Source organism: Amphiura filiformis, chromosome 14 (genome assembly GCF_039555335.1).
Source record: "Amphiura filiformis chromosome 14, Afil_fr2py, whole genome shotgun sequence".
Taxonomy (NCBI): Eukaryota; Metazoa; Echinodermata; class Ophiuroidea; order Amphilepidida; family Amphiuridae; genus Amphiura; species Amphiura filiformis.
In genome coordinates, this window is record NC_092641.1 from 30,180,990 (window position 1) to 30,207,069 (window position 26,080).

Consider the following 26,080-nt stretch of genomic DNA (forward strand, 5'->3'; position numbering starts at 1 on the left):
TGGAGTTAGCAGAGCCAAACGCCGCCACCGGCGACGAAGTGGTCAATTACGGAAATCGTCTATACGCAGATAATATGAGATAACCTCGCTAATCTGGACGCCGCGCGCCTAGAGTATCGTTGTAGGCTCGTGTATTAGATTAGTCGCAGAGTAACAAGCGTAGTTTAATGTTCCACGATGTACACGAATTAAATATTAATTTTTTTCTATAATAATAATAATAATAATAAATTAAATTTTGTAGACACAGCAGTGTTTCCAAGCTTAAAACATAAAAAATTCAATAATTACATTTATACGATATTACACAAAGATATTACAGAAACTAAAGCACACAACAGTTCTAATATGATAGAGCCCGGGGTGATAGAGTAAAAAAAATGGAATCTTTAAGAGCTCTGTCACCCACATTTGCACAGTTTTTTGTGGGACATGAGAGCACATCAGACATACGATGAATGTCCTTCTGATACCATATAATTTTGAATTTTGAAATTCGCGATATAATACAAATTTGATGGCAAATTATTATTAAAAATTGATATTTTTGACATTTAACAGTCCTCGAAGTAAAATCTAATGATATTTACTTAAAGTGTATGTAGCTAGCTGGGAGGAAAAGCGTTGGGAGGAAAACTTGTATTATGTCGCTAATTTGAAAAATATCCAAATTATTTGATATCAGAATGAAATTCGATATATAGATCTGATGTGGCCCGGGTGATGATGTGCTCTCATGTCCAACAAAAAACTGTGGAAACGTTCTTATCCGATTCCGTAACTGCGATTTAAAGCCACAATGTACGATGACAAACACGATGAATTTAGGCGATTCTATTTGTAAGTTAGGACATGTGTGTAAACATTACAAAATAAATGCCAGAAAAGCAGGTTTGAAACACAATTTAATCAATTTCATATCGTATAAAATGGCTTTAAAGGAGTGTTTCGTGATCCTAGCATCATCTTTTTATGACATTTTTCAGCACATATCTACGAAAAAAGCCTATTCCCAAAATTTCAGTTGATTCCGATTTTGCGTTTGCGAGTTATGCATGATTATGTGTATTACACTGCTCCATAGACAATGCGTTGTAATTTCGTTCTGGTGCACCAGAACGAAATTCAAATTTCACGATATCTTTGCAAAACGAAGTAATCTGCAAGAAATATTTTGTACATAAACATTATGTATCCATAGGTTTCCAGTGATATAAAAATCTCAACTTTTTTGCAGAAAAGTGGGGGGATGAGGCTGTGGATCACGAAATGCCCCTTTAAATTGCTCAACATTTAGTAAGTTCTTGATATGAAGAGGAAGATTGTTCCATAAGGATGCGTTCACATAGAAGTATACTATTCTGGTATACGGTGCACGTTTTGCAGGTACACGCGTATAGCTTAAATCGAGCAAGGCAATTTCATAGTACCGGGTCACATAAGGCTACGATCACATAGAAGTATACTATTCGGGTATACGGTGCACGTTTTGCAGGTGTACGCGTATAGCTTAAATCGAGTAAGGTAATTTCATAGTACCGGGTCACATAAGACTACGATCACATAGAAGTATACTATTCGGCCATACGGTGCACGTTTTGCAGGTGCACGCGTATAGCTTAAATCGAGCAAGGCAATTTCATAGTAGGGTCACATAAGGTTACGATCACATAGAAGTATACTATTCGGGCATACGGTGCACGTTTTGCAGGTGTACGCGTATAGCTTAAATCGAGTAAGGTAATTTCATAGTACCGGGTCACACTAAGAGGGCACTATTCGAAAAGGCCGTATACCTGCGTATAGTAGTATAGTGGGAATAAGTGGGAATCGTGCGCGTTCGATTTTAGTGCAGCGTATACCGTCCTAATTTTAAAACTAAACCATATGTGGGTAAATTCATTTTTTTAAATAGATGCACTATTCTGCACATTATGACACCTCATTGAATGCAATGTGACCTCAAGAAGTAAAGTTACAAGCATTTGATTAGACGAAGAAAATTGGTAAACTGACCTATCATCATGATCATGCCTATAGTCGCTAATCCCTATACGAAATACGCTCATTCGATCAGGCTGAGTTCACATATAGTATACTCCTATATGAACTCAGCTTGATCGAATGAGCGTATTTCGTATAACGAATACCGTATACCGTATACTTCTATGTGATCGCAGCCTTATGTATGAAGCAGATGAGAAATATCATGTTCAACACCCGAGGAGGGCACTTAACTTTAGAAGTGACAGAGGTATTATACCGGCGTGGCCTATCGCATGTAAAGGTTGTTTAAAAAGGAGGTCATTTGGAAAAAAAACACATGAAAGAAAAATTGGGTACAAAATTTTGGGAAAAAAATGGTACAAACGTTTGATATAAATTTGGATCGATTGAGCCCATATTTATTGGCCGAGCTATAAGTTTTAAAATATTGGACAAGACGTGGTCGAGTCCAATATTTCAAAACTCATAGCGAGACCAATAAATATTGGGCGTAAAGCACCCAATTTAATCATTATTATGTTTTGGATTCAATAACTTCATACACTTGGATCCATCAAAACATAATAATGAAAACAATTGGGTCATCGGGTAGCAAAATTCCTCTTTTTATTCAAATTTGCCAAAATAATTCAAATCAGCTAAAATAAGAGAGTTTGAAAGGTTTTGCATTATTTCATGGTATTTTTTGTTAAAATTCTAGAAAAAGGGGGGGGGTAATTGGATAGCCGAATGAATAAAGGGGAGGCCGTCGGGTATATTTGACTCAGTGGTGTAATGACAGGCACATACCCGTCATTTCTAGTTGAATGCCCCCTGGTTTAGCAATTACACCTAGATTTCTTTCACTCGGAGTTGGTTCAATCGTCGAGTCACGGATGTGTGGTGATGGATGGAAATGTTTATAGATGAAATGCGAAAGCGAGATGATAAGTGAAGAACTTCAGTTTTATCAGCATTCAGTTTGAGATCATTGCAGTTGACCAATGCGTTAAGGCTTTGACCAGGTTGACACATAGTTCAAGATTTGAAATAGTTGAATGGGTAGTTTGACTATAACATAAATTTGGGTATCTACATAAATTATTTTTGACAAGCCATATGATATGAATCTGTTATTATAATATCATCAATTAGAGAAGAATAAAGAGTGACAGCAAGTGGCTCAATAACTGATCCATGTGGAACGCCTTCTTCTGGTGTTTGACTGAGATATGCCGAATTCCCATTAATGATGACACATTGAGTGCGATTCTGAAAGTATGATATAAACAAAAAAAAGAGCTGAATTTATTAAATTATTGAAATATTAATATGATCTTAACGAAAAAGAATAATCAAAGAGGTTAAGGAAGACTTTAATCACAGGAGCGGTGTAGATTTGTTGTAGAACCCCGTCCCCTTTCTACCCTAGTCCAACGAGTAGGACCTGTTTTTTCTTAATAGTTACCAATGGTTACCAACTATACTCTGACTCTGATCGCTCAAGAAAGATTTACCACATACTAACCACCACCACGGCGCGGTCACTGGACTTTCGCGATTCGTCTTTCTTGCGCCATGTCAGATAGTGATCATAGTCTGAGCTGATTATAGTCTGGTAACTTAGAAAAAAAGTCCTACTCGTCGGACTATTCTACCCCAGGATAATACTACCATGAGTCTTTGACGTTAAGAGATTGAATTATTTCGATTTTGTCTGTCTTTCTTTCTCCACCCGCCCTTAATCTTCCTTAATTTTTTTAAAAGGACCTTGCCTTTCTAGTTACATTGACGGTATTGTTAGAATCAAACACTTTTGTTAATTAGTGTAATTAATTAAAGTCATCAGTGGAAGTCATAGCAGTCAACTTATACGCCACTTTTGGACTAAGTACTGATTATTCATAAGCTAGATTACAGACAGTTTGTTAACAATAGAAAAGGATCACATATGTCTATATTATGGTAATAACAGACAAGTGGCTGGTCACTGCATATAATGTTGATGAGATATGGTTGAATGGACAGTAAACATGGTTAAAGTAAATATCAGTCTTTTCAACTCCATAGTCCATTCATGGTCTATTCATTCATTTGGCAGAATTCTCAAGGCTGTTCATTCAATTGGAATACTATAATCATACAGCTATGCTCTATAATGCTATTTGAAAGTTTTGAATAAATAAGATTTGAGTTTTATATTTCCTCATATACCATCATTTTCGTCTGATCATATGCAGGAGTACCAGTATAGTGCAGTGTGATCAAATAATGATCAAACTTTATGCCAAATCATTGGTTTATGTGCATATTAAACATATAAAATAAAATTACAGATTGAGCCATAACTTGTAGGCCTATAGTTTAAGCAGAGAAGATGAGAAATTCTTCTCATCTTCTCTGGTTTAAGCAGACCTTCTCTGGTTTTAAAGGAACCTCAACGTCCCTCAACGCAGCGGATTCAAGTGTAGCTACATCAGGCAAATAATTAGTGTTATTTTGGTTCGTTTTTATTGACTAATTTGTGGTGCAAAACAAGCCATTAATTTAGAATTTTGATTGATACAAAGTTACCAGGAAGGCAGTTACAGACTCATGTCCTGCATGCTAGTGAAAATAAGAATATTAATTAGGGGCCTATTATTTGAGTAAGTTTGAGGATATTTAGAGTCATCTCTCGAAGCATGCTAAGATTTTAAAGCTAGGCCTAGGTATATAATATAAATTTATTAATGTTAACATTCATGACTTATCAACTAACACCCTGCATTAACCCATAGGCCTATTACTTTTTAATGTGACTTATCTAAAAATGTATTCTTGTTTCACACATCCTACATGGAGACCTATTCATAATTTTGATATGAGCCTCTCAAAAAAGTTTTGAATTTTGAATTATACACAGATTTGTTAATCATGAACATAGAAAACTTACTGACATTATTCATTCCCAAAAATACTAAAATTTCCAATTGATTGTCGGCTTTTCATCACAGCTACATACACTTTAAGTACATATCATTTAATTTATAAAGTTTACTTCCGAGTCTTTTAAATATCAAAATATCATTTTTTAATCATTTGTCATAAAATGTGTATTATATCGCAAATTTCGAAAAGGTCAATCATTTTATATCAGAAGGACATTCTTCGTATTCAGAATGCAATTCGATGTGTCTGATGTGCTCTAATTTTCCACAAAAGATAAGCCTTCTGTCTAAACATGATACCCCATCGCTTTATTTCTGTCTTTGGTGAAATAAATCAATGCTGTTATTACCCTCTGATTACGCAATAATATGCATATGCAAAAATAACTAATATTACAATAACAACAACAACATACACTTTTAAAGTTCACATCATTAAATTTAAAACAGTCTGTGGTGAATCAGCATGGAATAATTGTTTCTTCTAATTTTATGTATCATTAAATATCAAAAATGTTAAAAATATAAAATTTTAAAAATTTGTCATAAAATTTGTATTATATCGCAAATTTCAAAAAGTCAAAATTATTTGATATCAGAAAGACATTCTTCGTATTCAGAATGCAATTAGATATGTCTGATGTGCTCTCATCATGTCCTACAAAATAAATATGTTGTCCAAACGCTCATCGTACAAGGATATTAGATAAATCACTAAATGTAATTAAGAATAATCTTTCACTTTTGTTTAAAGTCTTTATATGTTTCATATTTTAAAATCTAACTTCATCTGTGTAAGATTTTGAAACGATATCATTTGAATGATAGAAATTATTATTTCTGATTTGGTAGTGTTCGCATTCATGCCTAATCAATCCCCTGCATATCTCATCAAAATCTGTTCATAACACTACCTACATTTATGAGAAAGTCTCAAAAAAAAAAAAAAAAAGCTTTTTTAAGTTTTGAATTATACACAGATTTTGAACTGGAATCATGAACACTACTGATAACCTACATGTATATTGTAAAATCTTTTTGCTGGAAGATCTTTTTCATTTCCTCTGATGTATTTTAGGCTACTCAGCAAACACAAAATTGTTTTTAAAACGTTTTAAACATGTTATACTTTGGGTTTTGGTTTAGATAAAAACATTATATAATAACACCAAATGTCGGGTTATATTAATGTCATGGAAACGTTTTAAAAAACGTTCTGTATGAAAACACACTGCAACAATATTTTGAAAATGTTTTCAAATTGTTATTGTCAAATATTTTTGCAAACATTTTTACCAAATATTTTGCCAACACTTAAAGAATATTTGCAGTAGGTTTTTGCCCCCCCTTTACAAACCTCAAGAATTTCAGCCCCCTTTTGACATGAAAATTATGGGTCAACCCCATAGAAATGCATATAAATTTTTCAGGAAAATTTCTGGTCATTTTTTCAGCCCCCCTTGCATCAGGCTCCCCTAACAAGTGTTTGTGAACGGTCCCTTATTAGTGGCGTAGCTAGGTGGGGAAGAGGCAGAGTTCTCCCCACAGAAATTTTCCCCACAGAAAAAGCAAAATAAGCCTAACTGTACTTGTTTTTATACTGCAATGCGATCAAGTGACTGGAAAATGGGTTCATGTCAGTCCCCGTTTTTTAAAAATAGGTCTGTCCCCGTTCTCGAAAAATGTGACCGCCACCCCCTTTTTGTGTCCCCGTTTTCCAGATTACCCTATATATTAAAACAGGCCTGAAAAATGTATGCAAAGTAACTAAATTTATTACTACATGTATATAAATAAAACTGATCGGGTCCCATTTTCAAGTCCTGTTTTCTAGATTACCTGGGGGGTAATGCCTCCGGAACCGATGGGGTGGGTGGGTTGGGAGGAGGGGTGGTGGGGAGGGGGTTGGAGGAGTGACGAATAATTTTTGACTATGGACAAGTACCATTGCCCATCCCCAATAACTTGGAGCCAGGTGCCACCCCCATGCACCAATATCTTAAATTTTACAATCTTCCGGAGACTCTGATGTGGACGGTTTATACTAAAGCCATGTACGATTTCCTTCCAATTTTAGATTTGTTAATCTATACTCATCTGTCGCGAAGTGCTTCTGTCCATTTTGCTGAAATCGCAAGGTAAAGTGAAAGAAACCCTATACTGGTTATTTTGGCCGTTTAACAAAATGTAGTTTTATGGGAGGACATAAAGTCATAATAGGACTTTGTGTCGTACTTTGCTTTGTTGACCTATGTACAAAAACAACAAATTTGGTTGGTTCCATATGTGCAACTTGGGACATGTGTAAACATTACAAATATGCCAAAAAATCGGGGTTGAAAAAAACCCCGGTTCCATTAGATCGGGCCAGTGCTAGTGGCGTAGCCAGGGGAGCCGAAGGCCAAATTGCCCCCCTCCTTAGAAAATATTGAGAGAAATAGGAACGGCAAAGATTAAAAAGTGTCGTGGACGAAAACTTGGTTTAGCCCCCCCATGGGCAGTAGCGGCACCAGAATGTTTTTCGGGGCGGGGCAAAGTGAATTTCGGTGGGGGGTCAGCAAATTGTGCAAATTTGTGCAACAGATTGTTTCAAGAATGAAGGACCCGCCATTCTTTAAGCCTACCTGATTGCCCCCCATGGGCAGTAGCGGCACCAGAATGTTTTTCGGGGGGGAAGTGAATTTCGGGGGGTCAGCAAATTGTGCAAATTTGTGCAACAGATTGTTTCAAGAATGAAGGACCCGCCATTCTTTAAGCCTACCCTGATTGCCCCCCCCCACTAGCAATGGGACAACAAATTGACAAATAGGGACGAAAATTTGGCTTTTTCCCGCATTACACTGAATAATCGGTGTCATTTCTGCGTCTCAGATTCGGCAAATGCCAGTAATCATTAATATAGCTATCTAGTAAAGACAATTATTAATGTAATTTATTACTGCTAAATGAAGTGCATTATTGTGATCTACTGAAGACAATAATTATCTCATTTAATATACATAAATACTGTACTTATGAGGTTCATTATTGCTATGTACGAAGACAGTAATTATGTTATTTATTATTACTATCTACTGAAGATAGTAATTATGTCATTTGATATTACTATCTACAATAATGTGATTTCATATTGATATCTACTGAAGACGGCAAGTATGTAATTTATAATTGCTGTATTGAAGGCAGTACTATCATTGGTTATGAAGTTTATGATCTGGATCTACTGAAGACAGAAATTATGACATTTAATATTAGTACCTAGCTACTGTTTGTTTACTGTATGTACTTATGCTCATTATTGCTATCTATACTAAAGACAATAATTATGTAATTTATTATTAATATCTATTAAAGGCAGTAATTATGTTATTTATTATTACTATCTACTGAAGATGGTAATTATGTCATTTGATATTGCTAACTACTGAAGACAGAAATCATGTGAATTTATATTAATATCTACCGAAGACGGCTATTATGTACCCTGTTTATATTATTATTATTATAATTACTGTATAGTTATCATTGGTTATGAAATTTATTATTAGGATCTACTGAAGAAAGTAATTATGACATTTAATATTACTACCAACAATCAAGGAAATGTTGGCACACTCTGGCATACTAATGTAAATCCCCACCCTCCCCAGTTCAATGTTGATGAAAACACTTTTTCCATTGGGCTCTCCCCAACATTGATTGAGGGCGAATGGAGGAGGGAAGGGGAAAGAAGAAGGTTTGTACTAACACATAGTCAACTGAACTATCAGAGACGCAATGAAGAGTTCCAAAATATATATTGTCAAGGTGTGCCAACTATTAATTTCGTTGATTGTAGCTACTGTTTACTGTACTACAGGGTGAGTCAAAAAAGTGCAATAGAGAAAAGAATCCATTTTTATTTAAGAACCGAGTTGAACTTTTTAGGTTTTAAAACATTTTATATATGGTATATCCATCAGTGACCTTGTGTGAAAAAATTAAGGAATTAGCATTTACCGTTTTGTTTTTATGTCACATTTTATATCGCTACCCAATTTTAATGTTTGTCCAAGAGACATCTAAAATTTGAATGTCATCCCACTCTGTGTAAGGTAGATTTCATGTTTGGAACAACTGCCATTTTCTTAACCTCATTGGCATTATTATAAAATGGAGCACCCAAAGTGTTATTGCCCTTGGTCTTGTTTAAGGAGAAGAAACATTATTTGTTGTTATCATAGGCGTAGATCCGGGGGGGGATGGGGGATTTATCCCCCAATATTTTGCAAGGGGGATGGTCCATACAATCATCCCCCAATGTTGACGCCTGATAATGGTTTTCTGATCAAATTAACCTCATATTTGCTCATTTTAGCCCCCAAAATACATTTATTCTACTTTTACACCATATTTAATCAGATTAGCTTAAAAATAGCAAAATTTCTCGTGCGCTTTTGTAACATAAACTTATTATGTCGCAAAAAGGTGCTGGATTGACTATACTTCGAGAATTTTTTCAAACTCCATCCCCCCAATGTCAAAAAGAAATCTACGCCACTGGTTGTTATTTTCATTTTACCTTTATTTTAAAGATGTTTATTCTCTATCAAAAGATATAAATTTGTAGGCAGGTTTTTCTAATGTCAAAATGAAATGAGCGCAAATTGAAGTGGAGTGAATTTCAAAATATCCAGTAAGTTGGACATATTGGGATTACAAAAAACTGGAGTTGGAGTTGAGTGAGGTATGAAGGACTTAAAGTAATTGTTTGAACAGAAAACAGAAAGAAATTAAAATAACATAAAAATCAACCTTATTTTTAAGTTAAAGTCAGTTTCAGATGTGGTGTCTTTACCGTGCACTGTGTGCTCTCATTCAAAATACATGGTACCTCGTGGACAAATAACGAAATTGGGTATCGCAACAAAAGGACTCATAAAAATTAAACGGTAGTCGCGATTCACTTCATATTTTCACAGAAGGTGGCCATTGAGTGTAGCATTTATAGAAGTTTTCAATATTGGGGAAGTTCGACTTGGTTCTTACATAAATATTGATTCTTTGCTTTATTGCAGTTTTTTGACTCACCCTGTACTTATGTTTATTATTGCTATCTACTAAAGACAGTTATCATATAATTTATTATTAATATTATGTCATTTAATATTGTTATCTACTAAAGACAGTTATCATATAATTTATTATTAATATTATGTCATTTAATATTGCTATCTACTAAAGACAGTTATCATATAATTTATTATTAATATTATGTCATTTAATATTGCTATCTACTAAAGACAGTTATTATATAATTTATTATTAATATTATGTCATTTAATAATGCTATCTACTGAAGACAGTAAGTATGTGATTTCATATTGATTACTACGGAAGACGACAATTTATATTACTGTATTGAAGACAGTACTATAGTTATCATTGGGTATGAAGTTTATTATTGCGATCTACTGAAAACAGTAATTATGACATTTAATAGTATACCTAACTGCTGATTACTGTACTCATGGTGTTCATTATAATTATGTAATTTATCGCTATGTACTGAAGATGGTAATTATGCAATTTATGACTTATGAACATACACGCAGGACATGGATATTCAACTTACATGTATGCTCTTTCATAATTAGTTTTCTGTGTACCCTTACGGTGTGAAATGTTTTGATTGATCACCCCTTTTTTACAGTCTTGAATTTTTGGATCCTTCTTACGGGCACATGATTTCAAAAGTGTGGGTGGTGGTGTGTGTGTGTGTTGTGGGTGGGTGGGTGGGGGGGGGGTTGGCTGCAGGTTCACTTAACGAGATTCTCATGACTTATTCCCTGACTATCTATACACAGAAATCATATATACCCACTGTCTCAAGTCATATGCTTCCTCTACCTGAGGTATATAGACCTATAGGAAAATTATCTAACTGAGAAAAAATTGCTCTTCTATCCTGTTGGCTTTAAATCTGTGCTTTAATCACTTTTGTTTTTAAAAGTTCTCGTGGAAAAATAATATTATTTTCTCCCTGCACTGAGGCCGGGCTTTACCTCCAATTGTGGGTCTCATAATGGGCTCCCAAAATAGGCTGAAAATTATCGCATAAATTGATTTTTATTTTTATTTTTCTTCTCCCCCTAAAACACTGAACTTTTGGATCCTCTTTGGGATCATTGTACCTTGTTTTACCCCCTCCCCATTATTCCCACACACACCCCATTAAATGGTATGAACACTAAAAATCAAACTCTTTAAAACCTACAGGAAAATTATCTGAGAAAAAATTCTTATTCGCACAATTCCCTTTCATCGGCGCATAGGTGAGCAAATCCTAAACTATCAGCTAAGTTATACAAGTTTACAGTGGGCAGTTCAGAAATTTACCGCATAGTATGATTAGTAAACTAATCATACTATGCGATTAAAATATGTTTTCTGTACTGTAAATTTCACTCTACAACACCCTCAATATCGGTTAACGTTTTTATCACTCGAATTTAGAGCAAGCCTTAAAGAGGGCACATTTCCACCCGTCCACAAAAATGAGAGCACAGTCATAATATAGACCCTTGATGATCATAAGATGGAACTATACAAATGTAAAGCTGTTGTTTGTGTTGCTTATGCTCAATATCCCGGATAAGCTCTAAAGTTGGGAAAATATCTTTTTGTTAATTCAGTATGTTTGGGTGGGATTATGGCTTGCAAGGCTGTAAGCAGTTCAATTCAGGTCAGCTTTTCTCCTAGAAGTACATGTATAGCCTATGTGTGTAGCCTGTAGACTGTACATGGTTCATATTAACATGATTAATGATAAATACTACCTAAACATGACCAGTTTACTAACTTTTCATAAGCCTCACTTTTAGCAGTCCACCTGCACCGAAACACACCCTTTTAAAGCTTTTTTTTAAGGTTCTACCATGTCTACGCTGCGCTGAATGACCCCTATATTCGGTTGCCTCCGCCCCTTCCGGGTTTTGTCCCAATTAGAAGGGGCAGGGAAAATAGGATAAAAAAAGATTGAGTTATAAATATCAAGCCGTTTTACCATTTCATCCAGTGTCTTATCATGGTTTTTCCGTTTCTATTAAGGGATCTGGAATGAACGTTTTGAGCGTTTCGACAGTATTTTTGTGGGACATGAGAGCACATCAGACATATCGAATTGCATTCTGAATACGAAGAATGCCTTTCTGATATCAAATAATTTTCATTTTTTGAAATTCATGATATAATACAATTTTTTTGACAATATATTTTTCACATTTTTGATACATAACAGTCCTCGAAGTAAATTTTATAAATCTAATGATATGTTCTTAAAGTGTACGTAGCTGGGAGGAAAAGCCGACGATCAATTGAACATTTTGACCTTTCATATTGAAGATATGGATTTTTTTCCCAAAAAGACCTAATTTTTTTTGTGTGTTTTGGCGAAAAAATCCATATCTTCAATACGAAAGGTCAGATTTATAAAGTTTACTTCGAGTACTGTTAAATATCAAAAATATCAATTTTACTAACAGTAAAAATATCAATTTTAATCATTTGCCATAAAATGTGTATTACATTGTGAATTTCAAAAAATCAAAATTATTTGATATCAGAAGGACATTCTTCGTATTCAAAATACAATTCGATATCATCCGATGTGCTCTAATGTCCCACAATAAATACTGTCCAAACGTTCATACCCCATCCCTTAAACGCATAAACGTATTTGGAACCCGGAGAAATTTGACTGCTCAAATTTACGTTGATCATGTTGATATGTATTTCCATGGACCCAAGGATGTGGGCGGGGGCGTTGATTGGGGGAGCCGGGCCTGATTGGGTGGCACAAGCCCTTTTTGGCAATTTTCCTGTGGGATTTTCTAAATATTTTCAAATCGATTGGAGGCATGTGCTCTGTATTGTCTGCACTTAAGGGAAGGGGTATGAACGTTTGGACAGTATTTATTTTGGGACATTGGAGCACATCAGACATATCGAATTGCATTCTGAATACGAAGAATTTTGTCAAATAATTTTGATTTTTTGAAATTCGCAATTTAATACACATTTTATGGCAAATCATTAAAATTGATATTTCTGATATTTAACAGTACTCGAAGTAAACTTTATAAATCTGATGATTTATACTTAACGTGTAGGTAGGTGGGATGAAAAGCCGACGATCAATTGAAAATTTTGACCTTTCGTTTTGAAGATATGGATTTTTTTCCCAAAACACCAAAAAAATAGGTCTTTTTGGGAAAAAATCCATATCTTCAATATGAAAGGTCAAAATTTTCAATTGACCGTCGGCTTTTCCTTCCAGCTACATACACTTTAAGAATATATCATTAGATTTATATAATTTACTTCGAGGACTGTTATATATCAAAATTTGAAAAATATCAAATTTTATAATTTGTCATAAAATTTGTATTATATTGTGATTTTCAAAAATGAAAATTATTTGATATAAGAAAGACATGCTTCGTATTCAGAATGCAATTCGATAGTCTGAGGTGCTCTCATGTCCCACAAAAAATACTGTCGAAACGCAATAAACGCTCATTTTCTAGATCCAGCACGCTGGTATTTTTTATGGGACATGAGAGCACATCCGACATATCGAATTGAATTATGAATACGAGGAATGTCCTTCTGATATCATTTTTTTTTTAATTCGCGATATAATACAAATTTTATGAATGATTAAAATTTGATATTTTTTTATTTGTTGACATTTAACAGTCCTCGAAGTAAACTTTCTAAATCTAATGATATGACAGCATTCAAGTTTTGATTTACGTTTGGCGGACACGCGTGTCGTGTGAAAAAATATTTAGGGGTGAAAACAGTCAAAATTCTTGATTACTTAAATGTTTCTAGGGGTAAAATGTCACATATTTTCAGATTTTGGACACTTAAAATCCCTTATTTTTCACTGATTTTGAGAAAAATTAATTTTTGGTCCAATTTGGCCGAAAATGGCCGTTTTGGGGTGACAAAAAATTGACTTGCTGAGTGTAGGCCTATGAACATGAAAACTACTGAGTAGTGCATAGCCTAATTGTTTATGCTAATTATGTGACAAGGGATTTGTGATATTCAAATCATTAAACGGGATAAATCTGTTTCTTATTTTTCGTAACAGGGTTAGAAAGTTGGGGTCAGGTTGACAATTTAATTGGGAAAAAATGCAATTTTCGCCTAATTTTGAGCTTGAAAAGCCATAACTCCTCAATGGTATGAGATAATTGTGATGCTTTTTGTGTCTTTTTGTTCAGTAGGCTATTTCAATAGCTAAATCATAGCCGATCAACAATTTAGCAGTTGCAAGGTCCAAAGATTTACATGATTCCAGGTTATTAAAGTTTCATGTAAGCCTAAAATGTTCTATTTAAAAAAAACCCTGATTGTTTCATTGTCCTTATGCTGGTTTCATACTACCCTGCCGCTTGCCGCTGAGCGGCGTGGCGCACGCGTATTGCAGACAAACGGACACAATCAAGGCTTGTCATTGGTTGAAACGCCCTGCATATAAAGGAAGAAAGAAAGAAAGAAAGAAAGAAAGAAAGAAAGAAAGAAAGAAAGAAAGAAAGAAAGAAAGAAAGAAAGGAAGGAAGAAAGGAAGGAAGGAAGGAAGGAAGGAAGGAAGAAAGAAAGAAAGAAAGGAAGGAAGAAAGAAAAGAAGAAAGAAAGAAAGAAAGAAAGAAAGAAAGAGAGAAGAGAAAGAAAGGAAGGAAAAGGAAGGAAGGAAGGAAGAAAGAAAGAAAGAAAGAAAGAAAGAAAGAAAGAAAGAAAGAAAGAAAGAAAGATGGAAAGAAAGAAAGAAATTTGACAAAAAATTTGTCATAGCATAGAAAGGAAGAAAGAAAGAAAGAAAGAAAGAAAGAAAGAAATGAAGAAAGGAAGGAAGGAAGAAAGGAAGGAAGGAAGGAATGAAGAAAGAAAGAAAGAAAGAAAGAAAGAAAGAAGGAAAGAAAGAAAGAAAGAAAGAAAGAAAGGAAGGAAGGAGAAAGAAAGAAAGAAAGAAAGAAAGAAAGAAAGAAGGATGGAAAGAAAGAAAGAAATTTGACAAAAAAATTATTGTAAAGTTGAATTTAACAGACTATGCTAAAACGGCCTAAAATTTCCTCAGACCTGAAGGAAATTCTCTCTGCGCCAGTGATGAAATGCACATAGTTTCACTGATTCCAGTTTGAAAGATTTTAAGTCATACTATATACAAGCAAAGTTATGCAATTATGTGTAATAAGCCGGAGCTTTAAGTTAAATTTACAATACCTACAAGGACAAATGAATGGTAAAATGCCAAACAGACCTCAAAACAAATAAAAATGCATTCAGTATTTCTTACTATTTCCTCTCTATATATAGTAATGTTGCTATATAGTGTAGAGCATGGATTTGGATCATTACTATAGTATTATAGTCATGATAGTAGGCCCAGGCCTAGTTTGAAATTTTCCTTTTGATAAACAGAAATATAGGCCCTATACTATCATTAATAATACTAAATCATGATGGAGATTTTGTTGAAGAGGTGTATAGGCAAAAAATAATGATAAAGAAATGTATCTAATTTTTAAGTTCTCACTGTTCATCATATACCGTAAACGTTCGCCTAATGGCGCTTTTGGATTCTTAGAAATGTGAGAGCGCCATCCTTGTAAAATCTCAACAGCATTAAGGATACGTGTATGTTAAATTGAGCAACCTGGACATAATGCCTCAGAAAAAAATATCGTGACATGACCCAATACTTTAGGTCACTAGGTTAGTTGCTAGAGCAGCAAATGTTTTGGGGTTTCTTCAGGTATTGTTTCTCAAAGTGCCATTGGACTTAATTTTTAAATCGATTCATACGTTATAACTCATTTTGGTAAATCTTTTTATAACATTGTAATTTCTTCATATTTTTTAATATTCTTCAGTTCAAAATTACACACTTCTATTGTCTGACCCGTTAGCTCAGTCGGTAGAGGGTGCGCCTTGAATGGTGAATTGTCCTTGTTCGAATCTTGATTTCTGCCCCTATTTTTATGTGAAGAAGGGTCAAGAAATGTTTTTGGATTTTGTCCCCATTTTACGAACAAATTTTTTTAAATTTAATTTTAATTTTCTTATTTTTTTTAGATAAATAATAGGCACTGCGAACAAACGGCAACAAAAACCGCTGACAAAATTTGCTCCACCTGCTACCTATCAATGCGTGATATATTCCACTACATTTAACAGTTAAATGACCTTTGAAAAATAGAACAAATTGTGTTTACTTTATTCATTTATGCATTATAAATGATTAGCTATTTTTCTTTTCTTAAAAGGATCGAACCCAAGTAGATCAGACCATTGATCATATAACTATCAGACCACGAAGTAGTTACGTAACTCCGTGATGGTATCGGAACCAAGCACTGTTTGTATGGCGATCATTACGATCACGCTACTTTGGTATGCCTTTTCTGTGTACTGATTGTTTCGATCGTGGTTCATTACTTAAGCGCGTGATCCCGTTGACATAGTAACATTACGTAACTTCGATACCGGCCTTCGATACTGAATAGTTGTTGCGTGCACATAATATGGAAAGCCATTGGGGTACTGTGTGCCTTCCAAAGCGCCTTATAACATGTTCTCATTGTGTTGTGGAATCTTAGCCAGTATTCAATGATAGCTATAGAGGCCTTGCGTTTATCGATTGGCTCCAAACAAAGGATTTGAACCGGTTTCTTCCCCGTAATCATGGCGCAGTGTAGTCCATTCAATCAAATGTTGTCATCAACCTATTTGATCGTAGTGCATTTTGTTATGTGTGTGAGACGAACTGTCGCGGTAGATGGAATCATGCTTTTGTTGAATGCATTTGAGTAGTCCGCCATATTTACGGGATGATACGTCATATCAGAGAAGATGATAAAAGAGGAGGTCGCTCGCTGCCCACATCAAATAAATAATGTGTGCATCCGCCTATTGATGGAAACAATGAACTAATCCGATTGATCAACTAATACGATAAGTGGCTTTGCGAGTCACGACTGTCTAGCTCTAAACGACGCATGCCCGGATATCAATTTGTTACGTCAGTTGACCGCGAAATATAATTTCTGTATTGTTTGGCATGACTGGCTGCTAAGTTTGACCCGAGATCCCTGTGAAAAAGACCCACATTTTGGATCCGAATAGCATTTTTGGACACGTTTGGACACAAAACGGGAGTATATGGAGAAACTGACACGAGTTTGAATTACTGATTACACTGGTTTTAAGTTTCCGTAAACTGCCGCAAATATTCAAATAGTTATCATTTAAATTTCTTTTCCTTTGACCTTATATTAATTTGACTGGAAAATTAATTATGCTTGACTTTCCATAACTTAACAATTTTTGGATTTTTTTTAATGGGAGTTGCGATATATATAATGCTTTTTCACTCGTTTAAAAATCATGGTCTCCCTGGTTAGTATTATTTTTTTAAGGAAAAAAGCATGATTTGACTGCAAAATGGGGACTTTAACGATGTACTTCCGTGTGTGGAATATTATCTCCACTAGAAAGAACTACCAAATCAGACGAGCGTGTGGCGGATGAACAGATTACCACAAAGGAAGTTTCAAGTGGTGTTTTAAGTACCCCAAACAAAGAAAAGTGAATAGAGGTTAACTGTGGGTAATCGGATTATATGTTCGAGCGATCTCCTCTTTTCTCATCTTCTCTGGTCATATGCACAGCCTCTATTCAGTTGGTCGTTGTATGATTTTGTTCGTTCACTCATTCAGATTTTATTTATATCATTTGAAGACTGAGCCTATTATGATACATCCTCCGTGGAACAGATTCAAACAAATATAGCTAGGGATTATTGGGGCAGAGGTTATCTTTTGAATCCTCTTAGAGGGCTATCATTTTTTTCGGGAGGGGGGTCCCAAGTTTACAAAAAGTCTGTGTCAATAAAATTGCGCACCCCCTATTTCAGCAACAAATATTTTATGATCCCAAACCCCAAAATTGTATTGAAATCAGTCTTTTTGAATAAAATAACACACTTTCTGTGGTAATCGTGTGACTCCCTATACATTTTGGTCATAAAACATTTTATGACCCCCTCATAAAACATTTTATGCCCCCCTCCTATTATTCTTTCCAAGACTTTATGACCCCCGTATATTTGGGCCCCCCCCCCCCCCCTTTCGAATAAAATGATATACCTCTTATGACCACTGATGCATAGGCAAGGACACTCGCGCGAATTGAAAGACTTGTGGCACAGTTCGTCTCACACACATAACAAATGCCTATACAATCAAATAGGTTCATTACAACATTTGATTGAATGGATTGAGTTACTCTAAAATGAAACGATAAAAACAAAGAATCATGAAAAAAGACACATACAAGATAAAATAATAAAATTATATAAACAATGTTAAAGATAAAATCAAGAAAATAGAGAATAAAATTTCCTCAAATTGGAAAAAAAAACATTGACAGACATCATAATCTGTCAGAAATTACTGCATGAAATTCGAACCATCAATCTTCTCCACAAGTTCTCTTCATCCTCGCACTATAGTCTAATGCTCTGCTCACTGGGCCACAACGTATCAGGTGAATGATTACCGCATTATCATGAACAAGTTTGTTCGATCTTGTTCATAATTGTATGTGTCGATAGGTTTCACTCACGTACCCTTAATGATCAGTGATAATAGTCGGCTTTTACAGGGATGGCGCTCTCTCATTTCCATGAACTCCATAGCGCCATTAGGCGAACGTTTACGGTATTTACAATGGAGTATAGGTATAACACTATTTATACCCGGTATTTATATCATCAGCTATGTCAGAAAATATTGAAAGAGCTTTTTTTTAACTGGAATTTACATTGTACATTTAGGCCTGTAAATTATCCAACACAAAGAAAATATTTTTGGAATTGTCAAGTTGTGTATAGGCTCTACATGCTGCATGAATTATAAAATATTACATGTAAAAAACCACCACAGATTTGTGCAGACTTATTACAAATTGCAAACTAGATAAATAAACCATCAGAAGTAAATCCGTGGATAATAATTCCCCATTCGTGGTTATCATGAATGAATAGAGAAGTTACAAACACTGATAAGTAAACATTCCTTGAGCAAATAATAACCTGAATAGATGCATTCTGATATCACATCCATAGCTGCTCTGTGCCTGCATGAATGAACTCATACACAAAATGTACCAGTATAGTATATTATAAACTGAAAATGGCAGCTTTTGAGCCTCAAGGCAGACTTCTCATTGGCTATTGTTGGTCAGTCAGTAAGTTTAATAGGAGTGGCTTAGCTTGGCTTTGTGAATCCACACACGCCCATTTTGGAAATGGCATATAATGTGACTGTTATGCGCCATGTTTCGATACTTGGGGTGTAGTGACGTCACATTGCACACATTGGGCGGGCGCCGCACACCGACATCGCCTGGCTAATAATTACTTTGTCAGCAGAGATACTAAAATAAATACCCGGGATCGATACACGTGAATTTGCTATGCACGAGTTTGATATGAGAAGAAAATCTTTGGATCCCGGGGTAGAAAATGATGAATATCTCCCGTAAATGATTTCGTATAAAGAAACCAGATGTGGTTCCTTGCACATGAATATATATTTTGAACAGATATTATAGTCGTTAGTTTGCGTCTTGAGACAGTAGCTTGCGTCTTGAGTCTAAAACTGACAATAATTCCCGCAATAATTCTGATTTATATGTGCCGAATTATATAGCGCAGCAGTGTATAGGCCAATCGCCCGGCCAATCGTGAAGGTAGTATAAAAGAATATGACCTATGGTGTACCATGCTCGACTGACACACAGCGAGGTCAGTCACCGAGCTAATCGGGGCTATTGTCAGTAGCCTTAGTCAGATGTCCTTCGGCCCATTATGCGATTCAACACTATTAAACAGGTCGATACATAATGGCCATCCGTGGCGGTGGATTCAACCTACCATGGCGATTTCTGCCATGAAGATATCGGGGCGATGACACTAGCTGTGCGCCGTCGTGTGATAAGCGATATTGGCAACACGGAAACCAGCGCGATACGGAATAAGAAAATCTAAAACAACGTGCATGTGCAACCATTTTAAAATAGTCCATCAACGTCATGCAGGTAACTCCGAGGTCATGCATTGAATTGGTTTGAACATGGTTCATGATGCAGTCATGTCTACAGTAGAATTCGCCTCGACCTTTGCAGGACTTAAACCCCATTAAAAGCTATTAAACCAAGATAACACTCATTGAAACAGCTCAACTGATTAAATCGGATCTTCTCTGGCTGTGCACATGTGTCTGTTTATATGTGCGATATAGCAATGAGCTGCTATAATACAGCTTCAGTTGGGTAACCGATTATAAAGGAAACGTAAGGAAACAATGGTGAGACGAAATGAGACAATGCCTGCTTTTTGTTAACCAGCATTCTTGAAAATGAGTAACATAATGATTATTGACTTAACACGGTTTGGAAATAATTTCTTCATATTTTTGGTGTTATCTGTCGTTTACATATCCTTCCTAAAACACAAAAGTGCGACTCTTTGTCAATCCCCTACAGTACCCAATTTCGGCATACTATATAAGAAACTCATCATGATGATTGCCAGAGAATAATTAAAATGTAGCTCTTACCGTTTTTTTGTGGCATCCTTCAGAAGTGAGTGGTCCGATACCAATATTTTCGGTCAAATCTCCATTCAATTAACACGGGGAGTTGGCTAGCTATGCCTTGCCCTCACTGTGTATTGTGTATAGGAAAACGGACAGTAACTGCAGTATGGACTATAATGTCATGAATGTAGGGTTGTTAAAACTCTTACTCGCATCCCCTGATTAGACGATTTAAAGAGATCAGCCGGTCATTTTATGTTTTGCCCTATTATCATTGTTTATGAATTAAGAAATATGGTTCGTTTAAAGTACAAAAAAACCTCTCCGTTATAAAGAAATACAATTAAAATATCTTTAAATATCCCGGTATCGGGGCGACCATTTTCGATCATTTCTTGACGTCACTACAGCCCAAGTATCGATACAACCCCGGGGGGGGGCACATCAAATATTTTTGGTGGGTATGCTCCCCCGGAATTTTGAGGTGGTGGGTCTTTGGGAGCTGACGGCGTACCGGTAAAAGGGGGTCTTTCGGAACTGCGAACCGGGCTGTGAACAAGTAAAATGGGGTCTTTTGGAGCTGCGAAAAGTCAAAATCAAGGGTCTTTCTTGGCTTTTTGGTTGAAAATCCCCTGAAAAAACAAGAAATGTGAGGAATGAGCAATTTTTGGGTCTTTTAGAGCTGGAATTATCAAAATCAAGGGTCTTTCGGAGCTTTATTTTGGTCAAATATAGGGGGTCTTTCGGAGCTGCGAAGCCCAAAAGGGGGGTCTTTCCGGGGAGCATACCCGTATAGTCATTTGTGTTGAGTGCCCCCCCCCCCCGGGATACAACCGAGTGGGTAATGCTAGTTTTTCCTATGGAGGTTATCCACTTCACTCATAATGACTTCTATATATAAACAAAAGGAGCTGATTCCGAAGTATTCCTCATTCAACATACTGCAGTTACTGTCCGTTTTCCTATACACAATACACAGTGCTCTCACCATTGACGCGTGACCTCTACAAATGATGTATGTTGGAAGAATGGGCACTTGACTAGTTAACATCACTGTGTGAAAAATAACCAGCCAATATTTAATTTATTCTCCAAACTTCTAGCAAATATATTTCTCTTACATGACCTAAAATTACAGCTAGGTTAGATGTTCCGAAATGGTCGCACTTTTGTAAAATATGAGTGAGGGCAAAGCATAGCTAGCTCATAGCTAGCCAACTCCCCGTGTTAATTGAATGGAGATTTGACCGAAAATATTGAGCTATATTGGTAACGGACCGCTCCGTTCTGAAGGATGCCACAAAAAAACGGTACAGGCTACATTTAAAGTATTCTATGAAATTCTAGAAATTCTAGTTTTGTAACATGTCCTAAATTTTTAGCTAATAAGGTGTTTGGAGAGGGTCGCACTTTTGTGTTTTAGGAAGGATATGTAAACGACAGATAACACCAAAAATATGAAGAAATTATTTCCAAACCGTGTTAAGTCAACAATCATTATGTTGCTCATTTTCAAGAATGCTGGTTAACAAAAAGGAGGTCATTGTCTCATTTCGTGAACAAAGCTCCACATACCATTGTTTCCTTCCGTTTCCTTTATAATCGGTTACCCAACTGAAGCTATAATACCAGCTTTATTGCGATGTCGCACATGTAAAACAGACACTTGTGCACAACCAGAGAAGATCCGATTTAATCAGTTGAGCTGTTTCAATGAGTGTTATCTTGGTTTAATAGCTTTCAATGGGGTTTAAGTCCTGCAAAGGTCGAGATGAATTCTACTGTAGACATGACTGCATCATGCTTGTAAAAGTCACATTCTAATAATATGAACGTGTAGGCCTATATACATGTGTTCTGAAAAATATGTATCGCTATTTTGACAAACAAATCATTCCCGCACCCTCCTACCGCTCCTGCTGAATACACTAAGCCAAAATAAATAACTACATTTTCTGTATGCAATTACAGGTAAAAATTGTAAAGAGCTTTAATTAGAGAATAAAGGTATTGTTTTAGCCGCTGGAGTGCATCTATCGTCTCATATAACACGAGAGACATCAACGAGGCGAAGACATCATTGTTTTACGTCAAAAATAACGATGGCGCCCGTGTTATATGAGACGATAGATGCACGACAGGGGCTAAGACCGATACCTTTATTCTCATTCTTAAACACTTAATAAATAAAAAATATCATAAGTATTACAAATTTTAATCAAATTAAATCCTACATTTTACAAGGAATTACCAAGGGTTTAAAATCGATCAGTCACCTTGTTGCTATGCGCCTATGATTGGTTCAAATAGCGAGTACGAGTATCGCGTTGATGCACACATGCTGACCCGTGTTATATCGTGTCATATCACACGGATAAGAACCAATAGGATTGCAGGAACGTTCTCAAGTGTTTAAGAATCAACGATATTGAACAGGTGTATGCCTGCAGCTATATGTTAAAGGTTCGCCGATGTCGAAGGTTTGCTTCGAACTGGCATTTTACTCATATTATACCAGAGGGTTCGCTATTATGTCAAATATGAAATAAAGTTTGCTCGAACATTGTCGAATATGAAAGAGGATTAGGAATATAGCTACACTCTAAAGGGATTGTGTTTAGGAACCAATCAAGTATTAGATTTAAAATCCAGTCTTCCAGATTTAATATCCAAACTTAAAGATCTGAAATTCAAATCTATCAGATTAATTTGAAATCTAAACTTGATTGGTCCCTAATTACAAACTTAAGGATTTATTTTTAAATCCTTGTAATTTAGAGTGTAGGGTTAGAGTTAGGGTTAGGTTTATGGTTACGGATATGGCTAGGGTTAGAGTTAGAGTTAGAATTTTGAGTTAGGGTTAGTTTTAAGGTCTGCGTTTGGGAAAAATTCCATATTCGACATAGCGGACTTTCGACAAACCTTCGACAGCTTTCGACATAGCGGGCTATATTAACCAATCTAACATGCTTAAAAGAATAGCTTACCTAACTTAATCGTAGATCCCTACAGACAGGCTGTTATTCGCAAAATGGTAGACCGAGGACATAAATTGTCGACGTTGCCTGACTTGGTCCGCGCGTTTTTCGGCAAGTGGGTCACGGCGTATTTTTGCTTCAGCTGCATCATCATTTATCGCCAAGGTGTTTCGATCTTGTAGAGTCACATCTAGAGCTGGGTTTGCGCAGTGCACAAATGATGCCACAGCAACAATCAGTAGAGCGAGAACTAGGATCTTTGCCATCGTGTATTCGTGTAGCTTGTTATGAATAACCGTTATTTTGTTAGGCTCTTTATAGTTTTCTGCATGACTTATTAATCACGTACGTGTGGCATGATAATTAATTTATACATTCTGGTCCGCAATGAAAATACGTTCGTGTCTGAAATTCATTGACGGGTAAGCGCCCTTTCTCCCTACTTTTTCCAGTCACAGATTTTTCACCGAAAAGTGTCCTCTGGTGAGTCAAACAAGCAAGGGCGCAGTCGTGACGATTTCAGCATACAGATCTGATAATGGGGCAGCTTGATAATCCCTCTGGCTCAATATCGGAACAAGATAGACCCCCCGGGGGTACTCAAGTTTGGTTTTGGTAGGGATGTGCCGCTGAGATTTTGGAAGTAGACCCATAAATATACCAATTTTTCAAGAAATTTGGACCCATTGATATACCAAAAGTCAAAGTTTTCGGCCGAATTTACCCAAAATTGTCTTAGTTTTTACAAATTTTCCCAAAATTTTTGGAAAATTTTGTAAATTTTGGCTAGATTAAGGACAAATTGGGCTGTTTTCCGAAAAAATTGAGAAAATTTTGAAAAAGGACCCATTCATATACCAAAATAGGCTTTGAAAAAGGGGTCATTGATATACCAGAAGGCTGAAAATGCTACCCATGTTTGAGCACGTCCACGTATGGTCATTTGTACTGAGTACCCCCCCCCCGGAAGATAGACAACAAATTCGGTGCAGTTGATCTGAACCTCTTCTTTTAGACCCTTTTATGACCAAAATTTATAAATACTAATGGCTAAATTAGTGTGCAAACTTTCCTTAATATCAAGAAAACCCCCATTATGTCCATGTAATTTATTTGCGACATACTAATAGAGAAGAGTCCAGATCAGTGAACAAGGGCGCTGCTTACTCATGATAATTAGTAAAAACCAATCGTGTCTTTTTCTGTGTGTGTTTTTTATAATTTTTTTGCTATATGAGTGTGAAATCAGCCGTGTCTTTAGGGGCCACAAGTGAACTGAGTTTGACGGAGAGTTTTGTTTGCATATAAAATCAGCTATTTTGGGCAAAAAAGTAACCCAGCAAACACAAAACGTTTTCGACATCATTCGCAAAAGGTTATAAAAGGTTGTCAGAAAACGTTAAAATGTCGGGTTATATATAGGGTACATTAATGGTATAAAACGTTTTCATAACATTAAATAACATTTTGTTGGTAACTTACTGTACAGCAATACCAAATGTTTTACAGAAAACATTTAAATGTCGGGTTATGTAAAGGGTATAAAAACGTTTTAATAACATTCCAAAAACATTTTTGAAAACTTTGTACAAATCATTCTAAACAAAATGTTATTTTGGGGTTGAAAAAATATTTTGCAAAAAAATGTTTGCCCAAAATATTTACAATAACGTTTTTAAAATGTTTTCACGACCTTTATATAACCCGACATTTAAATATTATTAAAACGTTTTGTAAAAAACATTTTAAGAACATTTCTGTGTTTGCTGGGTGCAAATATTTTAACATAATGTTATTTAAGTGTTGACAAAATATTTGGCCAAATATGTTTGCAAAAATAGTTTACAATGACATTTCGAAAACATTTTAAAAATATTGTTGTAGTGTGTTTTCATACAAAACGTTTTAAAACGATTTCATGACCTTTATATAACCCGACATTTTAATGTCATTAAAACGTTTTTACCTAAACCAAAACCCAAAATATAACTTATTTAAAACGTTTTAAAAACGTTTTTGTGTTTGCTGAGAAATTTATTTTGACTGAAATATACGCGTGCAAAACGAGGGAAATTTTAAATAAAATAGTAATTTATTTACAGATTTTGGTGGTTTTAACAATAAAAATAAATAAATAAATAAATAAATGAATGAATGAATGAATGAATGAATGAATGAATGAATGAATGAATGAATGAATGAATGAATGAATGAATGAATAAATAAATAAATAAATAAATAAATAAATAAATAAATAAATAAATAAATAAATAAATAAATAAATAAATAAATAAATAAATAAATAAATAAATAAATAAATAAATAAATAAATAAACGCCCGACCGACCGACCGACCGACCCTTCCTGAAAGATCCGTCCGCCGAAGAAAAAACAAGCTCGACAGTATCTCGGAAGGTGGAGGTTGATCATTGAGGGTTCATACCACTAAATCCGCCTGTGAAGCGGTTTCCGGCAATAGTCCCAATTTTGCATAAAAAAATGTGTAAAATCGATTAACCATTTTAGTGTTGAA

At 35.4% G+C, this 26,080-nt stretch overlaps 1 long non-coding RNA gene across 1 annotated transcript; it reads right to left on the bottom strand.

Moving 5' to 3' along the window:
- Positions 1–211: 211 nt before the first annotated feature.
- On the bottom strand, positions 212–26,080 carry LOC140169932 (uncharacterized). Its single transcript, XR_011861436.1, has 3 exons — positions 26,066–26,080; positions 23,557–24,027; positions 212–3,258 (listed from the first exon to the last, which is right to left on the bottom strand). It is a non-coding gene; the product is annotated as an uncharacterized lncRNA (long non-coding RNA).